General features: G+C 33.9%; 1 pseudogene; it reads left to right on the top strand.

The window, feature by feature from the left end:
* The first annotated feature begins 12732 nt into the window (after positions 1–12732).
* The window catches only part of LOC116760668, a 54853-nt pseudogene continuing 42138 nt past the window's right edge, over positions 12733–25447 (top strand).

The following is a 25447-nucleotide window of genomic DNA, read 5'->3' as shown; positions in this document are numbered from 1 at the left end:
AATATATTTGAAGAAATTATGGCTGAAAAATTCCCAAACCTAAAGAAGAAAACAGGTATCTAGGTATAGGAAACACAGAGGGTCCCAAACAAGATGAACACAGGCAAACCCTTACCAAGACATATTATAATTAAAATGGCAAGAGTTAAAGTTAAAGAAAGAATTCTGAAAGCAGCAAGAGAAAAACAAAGAGTCATATACAAGGGAATCCCTTTAAGGCTATCAGCTGATTTCTCTGAAGAAATTTTGCAGCCAGAAGGGAGTGGCATGATATATTCAAAGTCCAGAAAGGGAAAACCCTGTAATTTAGGATACTCTACTCAGCAAGATTATCATTTATAACAGAAGGAGAGATAAAGAACTTCTCAGACAAGCAAAACTAAAAGAATCCAGCCATACTAAACCTACCCTAAAATATATGTTGAAAGGTCTTCTCTAAATGCAAAAGAAATAAGAATTTATAGGAAAGGGGAAATCCCAATAGGAAAGGCAAATGTATAGTAAAGATGAATAATCATTTAAATAAGCCAGTAAGTAGATTAAAAAACAAACAAAAAAATTATAAAAGCAACTATAACTACAATAAACAGTAAAGAGATAAGAATGAAGATGAAAAACATGACATTAAAAACACAAAATATGGGGGAGGAGAGTAAAAGGTAGATCTTTCAGAATGTGTTTGAACTTAAATGATTATCCATTTAAAGCAAGTAGATATAATTATGGGTCAACATATATGAACCCCATGATAACCACAAATCAAAAACCTATGATAGATATGCAAAACCAAAAAGAAAGGAACTCAAGCATACTAAAAAAGAAAATCATCAAACCACAGTGATAGAAACAAAAAGAAGAAGATATAAAGAAAAAACTACAAAAACAAACAGGAAAACAAGGAATAAAATTACAAGTACATACCTATCAATAATTATTTTAAATGTTAATGGACTAAATGTTCTGATCAAAAGACATAGGGTGGCTGATTGAATAAAAAAAAATACCCTTCAATATGCTGCCTATAGGAGACTCACTTCAAGGCGAAAGACACAAACTGAAAGTGAGGGGTTGGAAAAGATATTTCATGCAAACAGAAACAACAATAAAACGAGTGTAGCAATATTCATATCAGACAAAATAGACTTTAAAACAAAGGTTATAATGAAAGACAAAGAAGGGCATTATATAATAATAAAGGAATCAATACATGAAAAGGATATTACATTCATTAACATATCACACTCAATAGAGGAGCACCTAAATACATAAAGAAAGTACTAATGGGCATAAAGGGAGAAATTGATAATAATACAATAATAGCAGGAGACTTAAACACCCTACTGACATCTATGAACAGATTGCACAGACAGAAAATCAATAAGGCAACAGAGGTCTTAAATGACACAATAGACCAGGTGGACTTAATTGATATCTACAGGACATTACATCCAAGAAAAGCAGAATACACATTCTTTTCAAGTGTACCTGGGACCTTCTCCAGGATAGCTCACATACTAGGTCACAAAACAAGCCTCAACAAATTTAAGAGGATAGAAATTATATCAAGCATCTTTTCTGACCACAAAGATATGAAACTAGAAACAGGAAGAGAACAAGCACATGGAGACTAAACAAAGTGCTATTTAAAACATGTTCATCCAAAGGTCAGTGATGAAATAAAAGAGAAAATCAGAAAATACCTTGAGACAAATGAAAATGAAAATTCACCTTTGCAAAATATATGGATGCAGCAAAAGCAGTTCTAAGAAGGAATTTCATAGGGTTAAAGGCCTTCAAAAAACAAGAAAAACTTCAAACAAGCAACCTAATCTACCACCTAAAAGAATTAGAAAAAGAACAAACAAAGCCCAAAGTCAGCAAAAGGAAGGAAATAACAACCATAGTGCAACTACTAATTAGCTATGCTCAAGGCACTGTGCTTATACACACACATACACGTTTATAATGTTCCTCACAAAACCCATTATTGTATCTATTTCACCCAGAAGGAAACTGAGACACAAAGGAATCATGATCAAATTCCTTGGCCCATGCTCTTTTGTTTGTCTGTTTTTTATTGAAGTATAGTTAATTTACAATGTTTTGTTAGTTTTTGGTGTACAGCAAAGACATATATATATATATATATATATATATATATATATATATATATATATATACTTTTTCAGATTCTTTTCTGTTATAGGTTATTACAAGATATTGAACATAGTTCCCTATGGTATACAATAAGACCTTGTTTATTTTATATATAGTAGTTTATATCTGCTAATCTCAAACTCCTAATTTATTCCTTCCCCCTACCTTTCCCCTTTGGTAACCATAAACTTATTTTCTATGTCTGTGAGTCTGTTTCTGTTTTGTAAATAAGCTCATTTGTATCATATTTTCTTAACCATGATTTAATCACTGCCTTGATGCCATGAGTTAATGTTGAACATCTATTCAGGAAGGCAGTAAACTTTTGTGGAATGTTTTCATATATAAGTATTTAAATTTAGATATTTCTTTCAAGACTTTGGTACTAGAACTTATTCATCTATGTGCATGTAATATACATGAATTAAACTTGTATATCTATGCATATTCTTTTCTTTATTTTCTTTATTTTCTTTATTTTTATTTTTGGCTGGGCTGCATCTTTGTTGCTGCACGTGGGCTTTCTCTAGTTGCAGCAAGTGGGGGCTACTCTTTGTTGTGGTGTGTGGGCTTCTCATTTCAGTGGCTTCTTTTGTTGCGGAGTACAGGCTGTAGGTGTGTGGGCTTCAGTAGTTGTGGCACATGGGCTCAGCAGTTGTGGCTTGCACACTCTAGAGTGCAGGCTCAGTAGTTGTGGCTCATGGGCTTCATTGCTCCATGGCATGTGGGATCTTCCCAGACCAGGGCTGGAGCCTATGTCCCCTGCACTGGCAGGCAGATTCTTAACCACTGCACCACCAGGGAAGCCCTCTGTGTATATTCTTATGTCTCAACATATTTTCCAAGTATCATAGCCATTAAGTTTCAGGAATATGATAAAATATGTCTTATAATTAATGAAGTACTAAAAAGAGACTAACTGAAAATGTTTCTGGTTTATTGTTTCCTTGATGTGTGAAACACTTTGTGTCAGCTTTTTCAAAGAAAGGAAAAACTAACAATCATGTAATTTCCTAAATTCCTTTCAGTCTTTGAAAATGAAAGCCCTGTTCCACATAATGAAGTTGAGCGTGGTGAGATTTAAATTCTATCCAAATAAGTTACGTTAACTCACAGTGATTTATTCTAATAAAGGAGAGGGATCCCTGGATAACTGAAATCCATAGATAATTGAAAAACTGCATTTAGCAATACTTCTCAACCTCAACCCATACCAAATTTTTTTATTGACATTATAATCATGTAACTAAATCTTCTCATTTAAATTTCACTTCCTTTCTCTTTTCTTCTCACTTCAATGGGAACAGAAATGCCTAAGTTAATAAAGAGCAGAAGGCAAAAGTCTTCTATCCAGGGCCAGGTCAGAGACTGGATGCCTGAAACATTTCTAGTATGTAAAACAATGATTAAACCAAAACCTTTAAATATAGTTAGTGGGGTAATTTTGAATACTTTGTGAAAAAGAGAAATTTACTTTTAGCTGGTTTTGTATTATCATTAGAGGCTAAGGTTTATAATACTTTGAATTGGAAAAAATAATTTTCATACTGATCTTATGTTGTTTTTTATCAGGCAAAATGCTCCTGTGAACAGAGTAGCATGTACATAACCTGTCACAGATTATTCAGTAAGTTTCTTAACATACAAACATCTCAATGTGTGTATAAGAGGGTAATGAAAAGTATCGCAATTTGGCAAATGGATATTGTGCTTAGTACAGCCATTTAAGAGTTGCAAGGTATGTTACAATATTGAGTTTGTTTGGTATGGTGTTTTAGTAACTTCAAGATATAATTAAATCATGCAATAAATATTTATTTAAGAACCTACTCTGTTCTCAGGAGTAGAATGATGGATGTGGAAGTGCTTGCCCAGCACTTACCAACCTGATGTGTGGCTGGTCCTATGTTATGGATAAGCGAAGTGTGTTAAGACTTGAAGTCAAAGAAGACTTCTTGAGAGATGATCTCTAAAGTCAGTTAGGAAATACTTTGTTTAAAATCAATTGACATTGAGATCAATGTGATTATTCAAAATTGCGTATACACTTTTTGTTTGTTTGCTGGTCATGGAGAGTTTCTTTAAATGAAAACTTAGATATCTTAACAGTACAAAATCAGATAGTAGTGATCTCCTTTTATTGAAACACGGTGGGTATAGAGGGGATCCTGAATCCTTTTGTCTTCATCTTATCATCTTTCTTTGTGTACATTTCTCCTAGTAGAGGTGTGGATTGGGGGTGGAACAGTCCTAAAGTAACCATCTACTTGATCATCAGAGGTAGACCCAGATAGGATTTGCCTCTAATTTCCTATTATTTCCATTTTGTGTGTTTTGGTACTCATTTGCCTCTCCTACTACATGGTGAACTTATATAGATCTGTAGATGCTTGGTGCTCTTTACTACCACCTAGGCAAGGAGTTGATCTCTGTGTCCAGTGGGATTTTATATTAATTAATTGATTCATTCATGTAATCAGCATTATTGAACATGCTATGTCCTAGGTATTGTGCAAAATATAGGGATTATAGGGACAAATAAGACCATCATATTTTAATGACTCTATTAAAGTATAATTTTAATACCATATATTATCTCAATTTAAGTGTATAATTCAATGAGTTTTAGTAAATTTACAGAGTTCTGCAACCATCACTAAAATTCAATTTTAGGATATTTTTATCACTCCCCAAAAGATCTCTTGTGCCTATTTGCAGTCTCCTTTCCCTCCCCCAACCTCAGGCAAACATTAATCTTCTTTCTGTCTCTAAAGATTTGCCTTCTCTGAGCATTTCATATGAATAAAATCATATAATATGTAATATTTGGCATTTGACTTCTTTCACTTAGCATAATGTTTTTGAGGTTCATCCACATTGAAGCATGGATCAATAGTTTGTTCCTTTTCATTGCTGAATAATATTTTATCATATGAATATGACAGATTTTGTTTATCCATTAGAACAATCATATTTTGTAGCACAAAATAAGCTAAAGACTTTAATATACTGTTTATAACAAGAAGTTACAGCGTATTCATGTTTAACAGGTTAGAAAGTTACTAAAAGTCATATTTTCTGTTAAAATCAGGTTTTGGAGAGGTTGAGCCTCTTGTTCTCCTGGAGAAAGTTTGAGGGAAAAGAAAGAGCTCTGAAGCTACAGACACCAGCACTGAACTCTTACAAGACCCTATGATTGATTGGTTAAAAAATAGTGTGAGATTAGAAGACCTTGTTACTACTGATGATAGCTTAGCACAGCTGGCTCAAAAAATAATGATATTAATGGGTTTTCCACTTTAGGAATGGCAGCAGGAGGAGCTCCATGAACCTGCTTCCTAATGAAAGAAGCAAGAGATAGATAGATGATAGCTAGATAGATAGATACGTACATACATAAACAGAATGATATATCTATATCTGTACATACACACATATGTAAGTATTTAAAGTCTCTGGAAATTGTCCTAAGAGTGTACAGCAAATAAATGAAGAAACATTTATTCAAGAAAATCTACTAAAACTTGATAAATAAACTGAGTCTGTGGAAGTTGAGCCACATCTCACATCCCTCTTCTGCCCTCCTTCAGTTCCTCCTCACCACCAGCTCAGCTTAACAGAAGCTCCACTCCAGGTAGATGTGACCAAGAGGACAGCACTTCCTCTCTTCTAAGCTACCAATCAAGGGACACTTTATCTACTAGGAAGGGTAGGCCATCAGCATTGCTAATTCCCTTCAACTCTGAGTTGCAGAGTCCAAATTGTTGGTGAGTGAAATTGAGAAGTCAGAGACTCCACTCATAGGGTAGATGCTCCGCCTGATGTTCCATGTAGGCATGGCAAAACAAGTATGTTAGGGCTCTGATCACCTTCACCCTAGCTCACTCATAGGGCAGATGTTCAATGCCAGGAGAAGCAATCTGAGAAGAACAGAGGCTACTGCCCCCTCCCAGTGTCCAGAGCAAGTTGCTCAGTTATATCCATAAAATCAGAGAACTCCAAAGATTTCACCAAAGGAATTAACTCAATTTAATACAAAGTGTGAGTAATTTCAGTACTAAGGGCACTCAAAAACAGTGGAGATTTAGGTGATAAATAATTAAGAGACTGTTAGCTCTGTGAGATCACCAAGCTAAACCATAGGCCATCTAGTTTACCAGAGACAAGCAGGGGAGCAGACAGCTAAGAAAAGCCCTCCTGGAGTCAGAACAAACCTGGCCTTAAAACTACCCTTGCCCATATTTAATTGGATCAGGCTGTGAAATAGTTTATGCCTGAGGATATTGTCCAAAACAATAGAAAAATCAGTCTATAATTAGCAGAGTCTAAGAGCTGGGTGTGATAATAGTAGAGGCAGACAGCTTAATAGAGAGATCAGGAAAAGACAATGAAAGCCCTGTTAAAACAATTGTGATCTCACAGTGATGTGCATATACCCAGGGCCATACCTTAGGAGGTGCAAATCAGAGATTTCACACAATGGTCTTAATACATTTCACTGAAATATCCTAGCCTAGTCACTAAATATATAAGAAATAATAATGTAAACTAGCCATGGAGAGGGTGGTTAGAAATCAATAGCCAGATTTGCTACAATATATTACCTAAAATGTCCAGTTTCCAACAAAAAATTGTGACACATGCAATGAACAGATATGACCCATACTTAGGAAAAGAAGGCAGACAATAGAAATTCCATGTAAGAGAGGCCAGATATCATAATTTAGACAAACAGGGATCCTTCTGGAAAGAATCAATTTCAATTTGGCTGGAATGGAAAGGTTTTCCAGTAGTTTAAATCTTCAGGTTCTTGCCCAAAGTCTTCTGGAAAAGGACTAGAGTGACAGCAATGGAAAGGCTGGTGGCTGTGGGCAGTGACGAACTAAAATATGTTCTGTAGACAGTTAATATTTTAATTTTAAAAATATATATTTTGTCTTTCAGATGTTAATGTATATATTTATAATATAAAAATATAAAAATAATGAAACAATAAAGTATATTTATGTATGAAAAGTCCATTTAGGTCCAAACTTCAAAACGAGCCTACTTTATTCTAAATGCTACATGAAATACTAAATAGAAACATTATGGGTTGGATTACATTTAATGATTCAAGAAAATATATTACTTCAAATTCTTGTCTTTTATTATTATATGTTGAATTCCTGAAAGTCTTCTCCAATTATGTCAAGAATATAAAACACATTTTGTAAGGTAATTTCTGACTTAAAACTTATTTTTCTTCCTACCTAACGTGAGATCGTTTTAATCAGTTTTTCTCAGAACACTACCTTAAATATTTACAGAGATTCCTCAATCATCTTGCACATTTGATAGATTTGTTGTAATATATTAATTGTGGGAAGAGAATATTTAATGAAAAAAAAATCTGATGCTCTATATACAGTCCTTTGCTTCACAAAAGCCTCTAGTACATGGGCTGCCCTTACGTTTGACATTTCGTGATGGAAATACCAGATGTCAACTAATAAATTGATACAGAAGTTCCAAAAACACAAATCAAAAGATAGCTCTTAATTTTTCCACAAGTGACCAATTTAAAAATTAACTAGAACTCTGAAGGCCATTCATTTAGGAATGGAATCAGTGAATTCTAAGACGGCAATAACACATGGTATTGCCGAAGAGACTCTTCATGACACTTGCACATATGTACAATTATTTCCTCTATACATCCAGGTTTGATAAAACAAAATCATAGAAAATCTGATAACACGTTTGGAAATTCTTCCATAGTAGAATTATAGCATTTACAAAATATTGTGTATTAATTCAAAGAGTCATGTAAATTCCCTCTGAGTTTACAAAGGAAAAAATTTCAAGCAAGATACAACTGTACTTTATGTATTTTTTTAATCATGGAGATCTATATCACAAAGGTTAAAGATTTTAAATATTCAGCAAAATGTACCTTTTAACCTTCTCTCTCTCAGAAGGCAATCCAAACTATTCAATTCATTAAATTAATCCATGGTGGCCACAGCAGAATAAAGATTTAATTTCTTTAGCATGTAAATGATGCTATTAATGTGTGGAAATATACAGCACAGAAGTCATTTACTTGTCTAAGTGAACTTTGTTCTGAAACCTGCAATGCATCTCATATACAAGCAATAAAGATTAAAAGCAATGTAAAATTTAATCTGACAGAAAATGCAAAACATTAGTTTTGACTTTATGGATAAAAAATGTGTTTTAAAAATTGTTCTGGAAATGTTTTGGGGCTTGTCTTTTGGCATAAAATTGGCTTTGACTATGTAGTACGAGCAGCTTGCTAGTTTAATGGACTTGAAACCTGTGTATAAGACCTTTAAATGATGTTTGGGATGTGATATTGTCATCTATCCATAGATATTTCAAACCATAAATATATACTTAGCTCTGGAGAGTGTGCGGTTTTTAAAAATAACATTTTTATTTTAGAATAGTTTTAGATTTGCAGAATTATTCTAAAAAGACTAAAGAGGGTCCTCATATACACCATACATAGTTTCCCCTATTACTAACAACTTGGATTAGTGTGTACATTTGTCTTCCCCTATTACCAACAACTTGGATTAGTGGATACATTTGTCACAATTTGTGAACCAATATTGATATACCATCATCATCATTATTATTATTATTATTATTACTAAGTCATGTCCATATTTTGTAATATTTTTTTACTCAAATTGTTCCAGCTTTGACCATTGGGGTTGGCTCTGGGGCCCCTTTTTTTCTTTTGAGTATTTGTATTCGAACACTAAAGATGCTGTAGGCTCATCTTGTGTACTTCCTACCCTATTCCTAGAATCAACCCTTTCTCCTGGATCTCTGGTTATTCTTATAGGAGAATGGTATATAAGAAACCAAGATCTGTGCACTAGGTGTGTTTATTACTACTGAGTTCTTGTTGTTTTTAGACCCTCTAAACTGACAAACTTAGTGGATGTATGTACCTATACTAACCCACTTACATATACACATCTACAAATATTTCTCTATAAATACCTACCTGTGTCTATATTAAACTAAACATGAATTCATTAGAGTCTCTGACTTATATCTTATGACATGGATCACTCTAACCTCCTCCCCTTGCTTATACTCCCACTTCAACAGTGAGAAACCTGGTTCCCATCATCTGCTACCCATTTACTTGTTTAATTCCAGTATCCATACATAGGGCTTTCAGAATTGCTAACCCACATGCCAGTGGGAACAGCTTCATCAAAAAAGAACAGAATAGTGCTATGCACAGTTACTTTTGTCCTTATTCTTATAGATTCCATTCATTTCCAAAGTTATTAGGTTAGCATCTTTGTTGGCCATCCCTTCACTGGTTGTTTCATACAGTTATAAAACTTCTTTTTCACCTTCTACATTCCATCTTTGGATCCCTCAACTTTGGAAAAACTTTTAAATTTGCATACATTAATGTTCACTCTTTCTGCTGTAAAGTTACAGTAGTTTTATCAAATGCAAAATGTCATATATTCACCATTACACTATCATACTGAACACTCACTGCCTGAAAAAGTCCTGTGCTTCAACCATTCAACTCTTTCCAACCCCAAACTCCTAGGAACCACTTATCTTTTTCTTATCTTTGTTTGGGTGTTTTTTTCTTTACCAAGTGTCCTGTAACTGGAATCATGTCGTATGTAAGTTTTTCAGACTATCTTCTTTCATTTAGCAATATGAATTTCAGATTCAGCCATGTCTACTTGTGGCTTGATAGTTCATTTCCTTTTATCACTGAATAATATTCCATCATATGGATTTACACAGCTTTTTTTTACCCATTCACCTATTGAAAGACATCTTGTTTGTTTTCAGCTTTTTCACAATTATGGGTAAAATTGCTGTAAACATCTGTGAGCAGATTTTGTGTGCATATCATTTTTTAAATCAGTTGGATAAATATATAGCAGCATAATTGTTGGATTGTAGGCTAAGACAATGTTTAGCTTTATTAGCAGCTTCCAAATTGCCTTTCAATTTTGCATTCTCACCAGCAATGAATGGGAGATTCAGTTGCTCCATATTTTTTCCAGCAATTGGTATTGTCAAATCTGTGAATTCTAGGCATTCTAATAGGTGTGTAATACTATTTTATTGTTGATTTAATTTGTACTTTCCTAATGGCAAATGATGTTGAAGATCTTTTCATATTCTTATTTGTTTTATATATATATATACATATATATATATATGTATATATATATTCTTTGATGAGCTGTTTGTTGAGATCTTTTGCCCATTTTTTTCATTGAGTTTTTGGGTTTTGTTGTTAAATTTCAAATGACCTTTGTATATTTTGGATACAGTTCTTTACCAAACATATGATCTATGATCTGCAAATATTTTTTCCATTTGTCTTTCACAGAGCAATTATTTTTGATAAAACCCAACATCTCAGTTTTTTCTTTTACGGATCATGTTTTTAGTGTTGTATCTGAAACCTCAACACAAAACTCAAATTTTCTCTTATGTTTTCTTCTAGAAGCTTTTTAGATCATTGATCCATTTTCAGTCATTTTTCTAATGTAAGTGGTGAGTTTGTGTCTAGGTTCTTTTTTCTTTTTTTTTGCATGTGGATATCCAATTGTTCCAGCGATGTTTGTTGAAAAGGTTCTATTTTCTTCACTGAATTACTATTGTACCTTTGTCAAAATCAGTTGATTATATTTGTGGGTCTATTTCTGGGCTCTCTATTCTGTTCCTTTATCTGTGGTGTCTTTGTTTTTGCCAATACCATGTTTTATTTATTTATTTATTTTTTTTTTTGCGGTACGCGGGCCTCTCACTGTTGTGACCTCTCCCGTTGCGGAGCACAGGCTCCGGACGCGCAGGCTCAGCGGCCATGGCTCACGGGCCTAGCCGCTCCGCAGCATGTGGGATCTTCCCAGACCAGGGCACGAACCCGTGTCCCCTGCATCGGCAGGCTGACTCTCAACCACTGCGCCACCAGGGAAACCCCTACCATGGTTTCTTGACTACTATGGCCTTATGTGAAATTTTAAAATTGACTCCTCCAATTCTGTCTTCTTTTTCAGTGTTGTCTGGGCTATTCTATGCCTTTTGCCTTTCCATATACACTTGAAAATCACTATAACCTTCCAATGAAATCTCACTCTTTCAGAAAACCTATATTTTGGCTGTGACTTTTATACATGTTACTTCTTAAATAGCTTCCTTCTCTCACTCCCCAACTCCAGTTGAGACAGGAATGCCACACATGACTAGAGTAAGAGGAATGCCTTTTCCCCAGTGGTTCTGAGGCAAGGCTCTGGTAAGTTCTTTCCTCCTGGAAAGTTGGCTTTGTTAGAATACTCTTGGTATATTTCACAATAATTACTCCTATCCTCTTCCTGCTACAACTGGAGGGGATCTTTCTCAGATTTTCACTGGAGAATCTGGTGGGATTCCAGGCAGAAAGTCCCATGAAAGTATGAGGTCCTCTTAAGACCTTCTAACTCTCATGCTAGTTCAAATTCAGTCTCCAGCAATTTATCAAGGTTAGCTCATGTTCTTACAATTTTATGGCCCCAGTGGCTTTTGCTCCAGGTAAGCAGATCTCAACTTTGACTCTCTGAATTCACTTTCCTTTCCAGATTTTATGGTGGCTATTTGCCCCACAAAACATTTTTTGACGAATCCAAGAAAAGTCATTTATTTTTTATTGTGTCAAGGTTTTTCTTTTTCCTTTCAAGTTTTTTAGATGTTTGTGCTGAAGCATGAAGTCTCTGATATGATTTTAATGACGTTTAATTTTACAAAATTTCTCATTTTTCTTCTCAAGTTCCCATATATGTGGTAAAATCTATAGTCTGGTAAAGGCCTCCAGTTTCAAATTTGTGATAAATTCTCACCTTGGACCAAGTTTGGAAGAAATTGTTAACTCTTTCTGGATGAAGAGAGAAATTTCATACTCAGGAGTTACCTTCAACAACTGAGATGTTCCCTTCGACAATTCTGAGTTCCAATTTTGAGTTCTGAGTTAGGTGTATATTAAATATATACTAAACAGATTTAAATTCACTTTAGCTAATGCAATCCTTTTCCAGTAAGATTAGATTCGTGGGATGCAATTAACCGTAGAAGTAGTATTTACAAAGAATTGATAATTGAAACAATACACAGGGATTTCTTTAAATTAGGAACATATTCAAAGAATGTAATTTTTACCTGAAATATAGCAGATATTTAATAGAGATATACTTTAAAAAATATATTCCAGTTTCCTAAATCCCTCGTTGCTGGAACTGGCTTATCTAAATTAGGAGCAAAACTAGTCTAGTCCATCTCTTTTGTTTCCTTTGACTTCCCTTCTAGGATTGGGTTAAAAAAGTTAGTAATGGGAATCCAAATGAAATAAAGGATGTGACTTAAGTAACCCAATATCCTAAAGAACACTCAGATTACATTATGTTATTATGAAGAAAATTCTCAACCCTTTACCTACAAGAGGAGTAAATATCAAATTCTGCTGTATGGCATTCAAGGTATTCTATAATATGCTATCAACCTATTACTTCAGAAACATTTGCCTCTGCATTCCTCAAGATGAACATTATATGTTCCAATGACTTGAGTGAACAAGCCAACAGCTCACTCTCATCTTGGAAAGCTCTCTATGGAACTGGTACTCATCCTTCAAGGTGAGGGATGTTTACATATTAACTCACCTAAAAGCTAGAAGATCATCTGTTAGCTCAGAGTTCTGTGACAGGCATAGGAAATACTGTGATGTACACCTAATCCCACTTATAAATTTACAGTTTAGTGGGAGAGGCAGAGAAGGAAACAGTTACAATACTCTGAGATAAATATTTTATTAGAGGTTAATATAAAATCTTCCCTCATCTTTATGATTGAAATAATTTGAGCATTTCTCTTTTTTTATACTGACTTTATTTTTCTTATTTTATTTTGTATTATGATACATTATTTTCATAATCTCTTACTTCAATGTTATAACATTTATGAAGACAGATAAAAGAGCTTATTTGTTGCTTTATTTCCATAGCATCTAGCATAATGCTTTGACCAGATAACACTTGTTCAAAGGTTTGAAGAATAAAACTTTAATATTTTACTAGTATATAAATGGTGTTTCTTGTTAAAATAATCTTTCTATTACAAAGAATGTGAAAAGATTTTGGAAGCCTTTACATTTAGGACTACTTGATATAGCTTGTAGATAGGTATTTGACATTTTGAGTTGGATGGCTCCTTTTAATTAAAGATTATGATTTATTATGGCAGCAACTTTCTGTAAAGAAAAAATATGAAATTATATGGAATAATAGCTCAAATGTAAAATGTTTCTAAGGATAATTATAAAATCTAAATATACTTGGTGAACATTTATCATTCTTCAAAGTTTTAATATACCTGAAACCAGAGAAAATAGTGTAATCTGAAATGAATATAAAGAAAATTAAGAAAAAAATAGTCCTTTTGGTTAGAAGTGAGTAGATATTGTTAATATAAATTATGGTAATGGTTGAATATTTAAAGAGTTATTTCAAAGCACATTTAATTACTGAGATTTTTAAATTTTTTATTGGAATATAGTTGATTTACAGTATTGTGTTAGTTTCAGGTGTAGAGCAAAGTGAATTAGTTACACATATATATTTATCCACTCATTTTTAGATTCTTTTCCCACATACGCCATTACACAGTATTGAGTAGAGCTCCCTGTGCTATACAGTAGATCCTTATTAGTTATCCATTTTATATATAGTAGTGTGTATATGTCAATCCTAATCTTCCAATTTATCCCTACCCCCACCCCTGGTAACAATGAGTTTGTTTTCTACATCTGTAACTCTATTTCCATTTTCTAGATAAGTTAAAGTACCATTAACATTACTTGGTACAGACCAATGAAGGCTACAAAATAATGAGTTTACTAAATATATTTCATTTGCTTCACTTTTCTTTTCAAAAAAATAAAGCCCAATTGTCTGCATTGTATTGGTTAAGGAGAGTAAATTTCCTGCCAAATGTTAAATATATCTACAAAAATTAACTCTTGCTATAAGATAATATTCAGAAAAGTTTACAAGGAAGCAATCAAAGCTTCAGTCTTCATGAATGATAATGAGGGAGGCAGGATTTCTTGAAAATGTTTGTAATATAAGCAATAAATGCATATGATATTTTTACAGAATGAAAAGAATAGCTTTGTTTTTCATTAATTTATTTACTCAGCATACATATTATGTGTAAGGCACAATGTTTTGTGAGAATAGGTATTTAAAGATGTTACCTCATCCTCCTCTTTCTCTCTCTTCTTTGCTCTCTTCTCTTTCTTTGTTTAGAAAACATGCAATGTAATATTTATTCCAGAATTTTATCTGGATATTTTCATTATCTTTCCATTTAATTTTGATGGTTGAAAGAACCTGGTGTAACACATGCTAGTTTCACCTAGAATATTCCCTCCAAGGTGAAGGCACTTAAAGCTAGGGCCGCCAGGATGCTCACAGTTGCATTCCTTCAGTTGCCCCAGTTAAAGGTGTACCCCTTCCTCTGAAGCAGCCTGCATCCAATGTCTTGTTATGGGGAGAACAAGTCCTGGTCTCGGTCCCTCAATTTTGGAAAACTGAAGTGCCGTCTCAGCTTGTGAGCTCTCTGTGGAATTGTCTGAGGGCCCAAGGTGAGTTTGGAACTGGACCAGATCATCTGTTCAGGCTACTTTCTCTAAAATGGAAGAGGTTGGGATCTGAATCATTTTCTTCTCAGATGGCTCTTCATGCCTTATGCTAATTTTCTTACATTATGCCCGGAAAATTAAATTCTGTATACAAAGAAATTTGGGGTTAATCAACCTCTGTTAAAAACAAAACCATAAACAAATAAAATCTGCTAAAGCTTTATCTAAAGCAATGAGCACTCACGGTCTTGTGTCTGTTATTTAAGAGGCCACATGAACTATTCTTCCCAAAGCAAAAATGATAATACCGAGGAGACGTCTGTCTCTGTGTTAGATCTAGAGTTTGATATCTTTAAATACCAGGCTTTGGCTAATAACACTAACAAACTGTTTATTGACCACTTTAGCAGACATTCTTTAACATATATATTAACTTTATCAGTGAGAAAGGAAAGACAAAATAAGTATGTGTTCAAAGGTAGATTAATCATTATTATGTTATGCTGTCAAATTAATCCATTCAAAGTAATAATCCAGACTAATAACTTGTTTCATTTATCTTTTTCATTATTTAATACATTTTCACTTTAATTTTCACCCAATGTTTGCTATAAACTTGATATATATCTTGATATATATATATATATATATACACACACACACACACCTGTATATTTATTTTTCCTTAAGCAGAATATAGTAGAGACAAAGTAAATGGTGGTAAGTTTGCAGTAGAAATAAAATATTAGAGCGTTAGAAATTTGACCTTAATGATGGATAGGAAGTGAAGTCAGAGTTTAAATATTTTCCCTTGAAATACACAGATTGGTTGTCTGCATTTGAGAAATATATTTTTATAATTTCTCAAATCATATTTCAAACTGCATCTATGAATGCATCCTCCCTGGAATATTTTAAATCTTTCAATGCATTTATTAGGTACATATATTATAAAGTGTATAATGATTATTTAATGAACTTTCTCTTCTGCTTTAGCTCCTACTATGACATGCCCACCCACAAAACTATATTGAAATGAGAGCAATGTGTCATAAATAGAACATTCCTAAAGACTATGATACAGTATAATTTAAAAACTTTAAATTGCTAGCAGGTGATGAATGAGGTTCTAGATCTAAAAAAAAAGATTTCAGCTGCTGTTTTGTTGGATGTCAGTGTGTAGAATGTCTGATAGGGAATGCACTGTTTCAGAAGTCCAGAGCTGCTGATGGGAAGTGTTAGGAGGCTCATGGCTTCAGCCTGGAGGGAGATAATATTTTGTTCATATACAAAATGGAAGTTCCTGGTAAAAGGACAGGAATTGTAAAATCTTCTAATCACTGAAATGAAATTCAGAAATTGCTGTTTGAGATATGTTGAAAACAAAGACCCATTGAGGAAAGGCAGAAAAGTAAACCACTGTGTGAAAAGAGAGAGAGGCCGTTTACTAGTAGTGACTAGTAGCTGGAGTTTTGCAAAATGTATTGGAAGAAGACAAATCTCCTCAATAATGAAGCCAAAGGTTGCCAATTACTGTCTATACCTCTACCTTGTAATATTTTGCAGAAATGGGGATTTCAAGGAATAAAAAGAAATACACAGAGGTAACTGAAGGTAGACATTGGAGTGTACCTGAAGACTGCACTAAGGCATTTTAATGGCCTATAGGTAAGAAAAAGGAAGAGACTGACAAGCAGAAGCATCTCTGCAATGCTTTGAGAGGTATATTGTTAATAACAGGGCTGATCATTTGCTTTAAAGGCTCACTCTCTGCTTTTGTTGCTTTCATAGGAGGATTAATCACCACCATAGATTTAGGGGTGGGTTTGAGGGTGGAAAGTGCATTCAGAATGGCTAATCTACTTAATTCTGTTAAATCTCTGGTACTCTGTGTGTTTTTTCCCCAAGCAAAACAAAACCAAATTCTTCGTATTAAAGAAGATGTGGTATATATATACAATGGAATACTACTCAGCCATAAAAAGAACAAAATTTTGCCATTTGCAGCAACATGGATGGTCTTGGAGGGCATTATTCTAAGTGAAATAAGTCAGAGAAAACAAATACTGTATGATATCACTTATATGTGGAATCTAAAAAATACAACAAACTAGTAAATATAACAAAATGAAACAGACATATATAGAGAACAAATTAGTGGTTACCAGTGGGGAGGGGAGAAGGGCAATACAGGGGTAGGAGAGTAAGAAGTACAAACTATTGGGTATAAGATAGGCTATAGGGATGTATTGTACAACACGGGGAATATGGCCAATATTTTGTAATAACTGTGAATGGAGTGTAAGCTTTAAAAATTGTATAAAAATATATATGGAGGAAAAACAAATAAATAAAAATAAATTTTAAAAATCCCAAATACTTCAGATTTCCTTAATAGTGTCCAAAGCCAAGCAATGAACAAGACCCATTTTGATTCAGAATAATTAATGACTTTTCACTATAACCACTTTTGGCTTCATCTTTAAAAAAAACACAAAATTTTAAACATTAGGGTATAAATCTGAAAATATAAATTCAGACTGGAATGGTTCTCAGTAATAAAGAAACAAATTTCTGCAATTATACTGCATCCTTGCTGACCTTCTTATCAGGCCTGCTGGAGAATTAGAAATAGGGTAGGAAGAGAATTGCTATTGAAACAAAACTGCAAATTTCTCTTTTATTACAATATGAAACATAAAGTTACTGTGGTCCAGAATTGTCTTTTAATTTCAACAAACAAATATTATACATATATTATCTGCCAAACACTGTGATATTTGCTCAGGATTAAAATGTAAATATGACAATATTTCCTACCCTCAGCCTGCTTACAATATAGCTGTAAAGTCAAGCACCTGTACAACAGCTCAATAAACAAAGGTTAGTGTCCCTGTCACATTAGTAACATAGTGAATTAACCTGACTGCGAAGGTGAACCAAAGAAATCTATAATTTGTTTTCAAGCTATGACTCTTGAAAATGATGAATATATAGTCTGCTTTAAGATCAGGCAGAAACAGACAATAAGAATAAGACTGGGACTTTCAACTTACCTGAGGTTTTCACAATGTGGTTTCATTATTTGAATGGGAGTGAATTCCAAGATTGTTGGAAATACCTATATGGTAAATCTATACTATAACCCAGCAAAATCATAAACATTTTTTGAATTATCTGACATTTTGTGCTATTCATGCTTAAAGTTCCTCTCCATTAAAATAAAGACTATATGTTGAATGCTGGTGGACTTACTTTCCATTTCCCCCCGGAGGCCGGCTCAGTGTGATTAAAAGTCAGTGTGATTAAAAGGTGAACACATATTATTTAGCCCCAGGCAACATCCTGCACAAGATCTCTGGCATTCAGTAGGGAATTATTTTGCAGTTAATAAACTACTGAAAACATTTCTAGCCAAGCAAAATGTTTTATCAAATTCACTTTCTTCTTTTAAAAGATATGCTCCTTACTTTTGGCACATGAGGGAAATGCCAATTTTTAAAGTCATTCAAAGTTAAAATTGGTTTCTAATCAAACACAGTTGGAGAGTGGAAGCAAGGTAAAGAGCAAAGCATTAAAACAGCACTGTCCCAAACAGAATCATGAACACACACTCCTCACTGCTAAACCCTCTCATGAGAGCCTGAATAAGCAGATGGCTTTGAATTTTGCTTAGAAAGTATGAACATGTATTTTCAAGAAACGGAACACTGATCATATTCATTTGAGAGAGTAATCAGAAAGAGAGTAACTTGCTGTTTTCTTTTTCCAAATGTGAATATTTTTGCTGTTTTCCATTGTAAGAGTACTTCATGCTAATTGCAAAAATCCAAACAAGTATGAAGAGAAAAATAGCTCCATGCATTCCACTATGAACAGTTGGGTATGGTTTACTCTACTATGGCCACCCTCACCTCCTGCTCTTCCCAGAACACTCCACAAGCTCCCCACCTCAGGCTTTTGCATTTGCGATTCCTTCCGTTTGGGATTCTGTTCCCTGGATATTTGGGGTGCTTGCCCTCTGCTCCCTCACTTCTTACAGTTTTCTTCTTCAGACCTTAGAAAGGCCTCCCGTAACCACTCTCACTCATACACCAGGTCCAACGCCATCACTCTCTATTCTCCTTACCATGCTGCACTTTTCTTCATAGCATCCTTTTCCACTGAGAGAGCATACATGAGTTGCCCAGATCCATGGCTAGTAAGCAGCAGACTTGGGATTCACTTAGGCTGTCTGGCTGCAGGGTGGGTGCTTATAACCAGTGCTGCCCTTCTGTATTAGATGCTCAATAATATTTCTGGAGTGAATTTAATATATTTCCAGACACATTTCTATATACATGTAATTTCTTTCATTAATGGAAGCGTATGAAATATCCTGTATTCTCACCTCTTAAAATACATAAAAAGTTAAGAAATTTCCATGCCTCTGTGTGGATATCTCTCTGTATGTCTAATCTGTATCTATCCATACACTGTAATTATTTTAACCCGTCCATTATTGTTGGATACTTAAGTTGTCTTCACAGTTTCACAACTGTAGTCACTGATAAGACTGTTTTGAATATGTATCTGATTATTAGAGTAAATTTCTACATGTGAGATTGCTGAATTAAAGTATAGGCACATTTCAAAGGTATTTTAATCATTTCACAGACTTCTGTCCAGAAATTCTGAACTGACTTAAGCATCCACCAGTAGGGCATGAGGGGTCTTGTTGTGTCCTGCCCCTTGACCCTGTGCTGCTCCTACAGTCAGCACTTAATAGTTACAAGTGGGCAGCAGGGTGGTCAGGCCCTGAGCCCTTCACTGATGCTGCCTGAATAAAATTCCAGTCTTGTCGTATCTTTGCTTTCTTAGCTAAATAATTTCGGACAAGCTGTTTAAACTCCCTTTCTTCTACTTTATATTTTTAAATATTACTATTATATATATATATATATATATATATATATATATATATAACTAGTACTTTATTATGCATGTTACATGATTTTTTCCCTTCAATTTTTTTTGTCTTTTATCTTAATTTATGGTATTTGTTTTCCCTACACTTTATTTTTTCTTTTACTTTAGTGGGGGAGCTGTTTTTGTAGTTTTGTTTTAATTTTTCTATACTCGAATTTATAAATGTCATGATTTCTGCCTAAATATGAAAATTATAACTCATAAAGGTATAAGCTTTTTATTATTATATTTTCTCAGCATTTTTGGACTATTCTTATTCTTGGAAATCTAGCCTTTATTCATGAAAAATTCTAGTATAACTTTTTAAAAATTACTAGAGAACGGTTTGCTGTTTGTGAAAAATATCAAAGATTAAACAAATGTAAAAAATAAAGAGCAGAAGTTCTCACTCCCTTTATACAGTCTAAGACTAATTGCTATTAACAATTTTTTGTGTATCCTCTGCACTTACCTGGACATGCAAATTCTATCCATTGTTCTGCAACTTGCTCCTCACTTAACAATTTATAGAATTCTTTCACATAGCACATTGAGATATCACTTTTTCTTTTAATTGCCTGTATAGACTTCCATAATATGAAAATATTAAAATGTATTTAATTATTCTTAGGTGAGAAGCCTCTAGGCTGACTAGTTTTTGCTACATGGTGCCACATTTTTTTTACATATGTCCTTGCACATTTGTGCCAATATTTATGGAAGATAGCTACCAGAATAATCATCTGATCACTCAAAGGATATGCACATTTAACAGTTTTGTAAAATCTGTCAAATTGCCCCCTATTTACACTCCATCCATAGTTAAAAACAAGTTCATTTTTCACTCTTAAGCAAATGTTGGGTATTTCCAGTCTGATTCCCAATCTAACATAAGTAACTTACTTTTTTTTTACTGAATATGATAGGAATTTCTCTTTATACTTTGACATCCGGGATTACATGAAGGTCTGTCCTAGACACGTGTCTCCAAGGGAAATTTTTCTGTGTTAAGTATTTGATGTTTTCTCTTCTTCCATTATTTCTGTTCTTTATTCGTAGAATGCTTACACTGCTTGTGAAATTTCTAATGTACAGATAAAATAGAAATAGACCTTTCAGATCCACCCTCTATGTCTTTAAATTTTCTTTGTAGTTTATATTATTTTTTATTTTGTACTACACTGTGGAAGAAATAAGTATATCTTCTAGATTACTAATTCCATTTTAAGTATTATTTGTTCTTCAAGTCATTCTTTATGTAGAGATTTGAAATTATTTTAATGATCAAATTTTTAATTTCTGAGAACTAAAATCACATCTTTCCATGTATTAGTTACTGCTGGTTTTCTACCATTTCCTCCTTCTTTGCCAACAAAATATGGGATGGCAATATGCTCAGCTTAAAAAAATAATAAAGAAAAACGTTTATTTTCCAGTTTTCCCTGCAGCTATGTGGTGTTCTGGTAAATGTTTAACAACCAGCTCTCTGAAAGTACAAAAAGTACAAAGAGCTAGTTTTGTAGTTCTTGCTGATTCCTTGGTAAAATTATCCAAAGAACTCCCTTCTCTCTTTGGCAGTAAAGTCTATTCTTGAGCTTTATCAAGAAACATGTTTTATGTTATTTCAAGAGTTAATTTCATATCATTTGCTGAGAACAAACATCACAGCCAAGCATATGGAAGACTGGGCTTGATTTGGATGAACAACCTGCTGCCTACTTCTTGGCTTACTCTCACTCCATCCTGTACTGATGGATCTAGACTTTGGGTCCAGGTTTTCTAGTGGCAATTTTATTTTATTCAGAAGTTATTATATTTGTCTAATGGGATTTCTTCCTCCCTCCCTGCCTCTTTTTCTTTTTCTTTCTTTCTTTCTTTCATTCTCTTTCTTTCTTTCTTTCTTTCTTCCCTTCTTTTCTCTAAGGTTTTGTTATTAATCTTGTGCAATCTCCTTTACATTTCACATTATTCCTCAGTGCTGCTCAGTAGATGGCCCCTTCATGATTCTCCACTGAAATTGTGGATTATTTTATATTTATATTTCTTCTGTTATTAAAATAATCTTTGGGGAGAGAAGAGGAACATATTTGCTATATTGAACTGGAGTCAGGTGAATTTTACAGTCAGACAGTGACTTTTTAAAAATCCAGATGTTGAATGAAATCTCATGTATGTGGTTTACAAGGAAAAAGACATTAAGGTTATGCATTTACCGTGGTGGTACTACTTTGTAAGCTTCTTAGTACTTGTAAACGCTTAAGATTATATACTTGGTGAACACTTTCCATGTCATTAAAATTTGAGAATACCCTGTATTTCATAATATTTTAAACTACTTGCCTATTTTGGAATTTTAGGCTGCTTATTTTTCTGTTGGTTATTGTTTTACCTTTTAAGCACTATTATAACAAATATCAATTTAATTAAATCTCTGTTTACATTTATGACTAACAGCTTAGTATAATTTTGTAGAAATGAAATCAGACCAAGAAATTCTATTTATCAAATAGATATTGCTTTAAATAATTAAATTAATTCGGTAGTGATATTTCAGATAGAGATGCTAAATGAAAAGACAATTGAGCTTAGGAGTTGAACAGATGTGGCATTAATTTCAACTCCACTGTTTACTAGCTTTATGAACTTGGGGATACCATCTAAACTCTGTGTATCTCGATTTCCATTTATGCAAAATGGGAGTTGTAACGTCTTACTTGTGGGATTGTTGTTAAATGAAATGTTGTGTGCAAATCACTCTGTGCTTGGCAAATAGTGACTCATCATTCACACTCAGGTATACAAGTTGCACACTTCAGTTGTACAGTGCACACTTGTGTGGTCATATGTGTAAACTCTGGCCAAAAATAAAATCTTGCTCTTTTTATTGATATGTTATCATTATAAATATCAAAGGTTTTTAATTATTTTTTTATTGGCGTCTGAACTAAAACATCTAGTCAATTACTTTATTCTTCTTCAGGCTATAGTTTTTTGGGTCTAATTTATAATTTGATTGAATTTTATCTTTAATTTTTCTAAGAGTAAGCTCTGCTTTATGGTAACTGACCTTATGCATATTTGCTCAGCATTTTTTAAATGGGGATTTTGTATCTTCAGAAAAATTTTTGTAATTTTTTTCCCCACCCATCCAGGCTTCTCCAAATTGTTTAAGAGGGTGGGATTAATTTAGTAAATAATGACGCACTTTGTGGATGATTATGTGAAAAAAAATTCCTTTTTTTTTTGGAAAAAGAAAGGTAACACTTGAGACCAACAAGAACATTTATACCAACAAGAATTCATATTATTACAGTTAGAGAGTAGAAAAAGTAAGAAGGCTATCACCTAGTTCTGAGGCAAATGTTGACTACCTACTATGTAGCAGGGTTTCTTCTAGGGGCTGGTAAACAAAATACATTTGGCCCCTAATCCTCTGGATCTTACATTCTAAGAAAAGGAATAACAAGAGTAACTGAAGAACTTTCCAGAACCAAATGGCTCCATTTCTCATTGAAGCCTTATATGAAAATTAAATTCTTCCACTCATCAATTAGAAAGCATTCAAATTAATGGCATATTTAAACACACTCACAAAAAGGGAAACCTGATAGTAAATAGTTATTCTTGCCCATTATCTACATGTGAGAAATAAATTACAAGCTTCTCCTTCAACTTTATATATATATTCCAGACTTTAAAGGAATAGTCTTGTAGGAACAACACTGCCACTGTAATTGCTTTCCACGGAAGTCTTTAGCACTTCTCAATCTGCAAAATGACTGAACTAGAATTCTTACTTCTGAAGATTATCCACACCCCAGGGAAGAATCTATTTTTTGGCAATGGGGCAGAATATTTGAAATGCTTTATAGTTATATATAAATAAAATTTATATTATATTATTATAACATATATATTAAGTATAATGAATATTATGTAATATATAAAAATAAATTTATATGTTTTCATGCTCTGTGTGCATGCTACATATTCCATTAAAATCTCTTTACCCATCTTACATTTTAGGTTTCAACTCCCTATTAACATTTTTGTTGTATCATTCAGATATTAAAGATTGAGCTCAGTGACAGAGAAAACATCTGCCAAATCATTTGATTCTGGTATGATCTTATCGTAAAGGTGGACTGGAATATCCCTTGATTGAACATGATAGTCTTTGAGCACAGGCTAATATTGAATTGACCTTTCAAACAAATTAATTTCACTATTGGCACATATTGATCTTGCTGTAAGCTAAAGCCTTTCAGGGTTTCTTCACATGCATTGCTGTCAAATCAGGTCTCTGTAATGATCTGCCTGGCTTCTGTCCCCATCACATGCCAATCCTGAGTAACTGAGTGAGAGCCAATAGTTAACTTTAAAAATTCTATATTTGGGGCTTGGCAACTTAGCATTTGTTAACTCATGATTTTGTTGTTTTCTCAGAGGGATCAGTATTGACAGCTGGCATCATCTCTTGTCTCTCCAGGTCCTGAGACCTCTGTCTTCATTCTTTGTCTCAGGTCTTGCTCTTAAACCCCAATTTGTGCCTAATCAATAAAGTCCTATCTCTTCCCGTTCTCCCACTGCCTCCTCAGCTATCTGATCTTTCCTAGAGAGATGTCATTCTTGACATGTAAGCATGCATCTTGGGCTCACGTTAACACATTCTGGTTTACTTTAGTCTCCTTACCTTAGTTGCCCTTAAGTATGCCCTTCACTTAGTCCTATTTCTAATCCTTCTATTTTTTAAAAAAAGGCAAGTTTACTGGGGTATAATTTGTGCAGTGGGCAGGCTGTAACATGGTCCCCAGTGATATAACCCTTGTTATTCATGTCTTTACATAATCTCCCCTCATGTGTAAGCTGGATGTGGCGACTTGCTTCTAATGTATAGAGTAAGGCAAAAGTAATGGGATGTCACTTCCAAGGTTAGGTTGAAAAACACCGTGACTTCTGTCTTAGGCTGACCTCTCCATCTCTTGTTTATTCATTTTATAGGAAGCAGGCTTTCATACTGTGAGCTACCCTATGGAGAAATCCACCTTGTAAGAAAGTGAGGATGGCCCCTAGTCAATACACAATGAGGAACTGAGTACTGCCAACAGCCACCTGAATGGGCTTGGAAGTGGATCCTACCTCCACTGAACCTTGAGATGACTGTACCAGCCCAGAACTTGAGGTGCAGCCTTGTGAGAGAGACTCTGAGCCAGAGGTACCTGAGCCTGCATTTCTGACCCACAGAAATTGTGAGATAATAAATGTTTATTGTTGTATGCCACTAAGTTTTGGGATACTTTGTTAGACAGCAATAGGTAACTAGTATAATTTTCATACAATATAATTCACCTTTTAAGGTATACAGTTCTTTGAGTTTTGGTAAAGGCATACAGCTTTGTACCCATCACCACAACCAAAATATAGATCATTTCTATCAACCTCACTCCCAAAAGTTCTCTCTTGATACTTTCTAAGCTTTCTCTACCTGCTCTCCCCTAGCCCCTGGAAAACACTGATCTATTTCCTGTTCCTCTGATTTTGTCTTTTCCAGAATGTCATAAATGGAATCATAGTATGTAGCCTTTTGCATCTGTTATCTTCCACTTCATGTAATGTATTTGAGATTCATCCAAGTTGTTGAATGCAGCAGTAGTTAATTCTTTTTTA

The sequence above is a fragment of the Phocoena sinus genome, chromosome 1 (genome assembly GCF_008692025.1).
Source record: "Phocoena sinus isolate mPhoSin1 chromosome 1, mPhoSin1.pri, whole genome shotgun sequence".
NCBI lineage: Eukaryota > Metazoa > Chordata > Mammalia > Artiodactyla > Phocoenidae > Phocoena > Phocoena sinus.
This window is presented reverse-complemented; position numbering and strand designations above follow the sequence as displayed.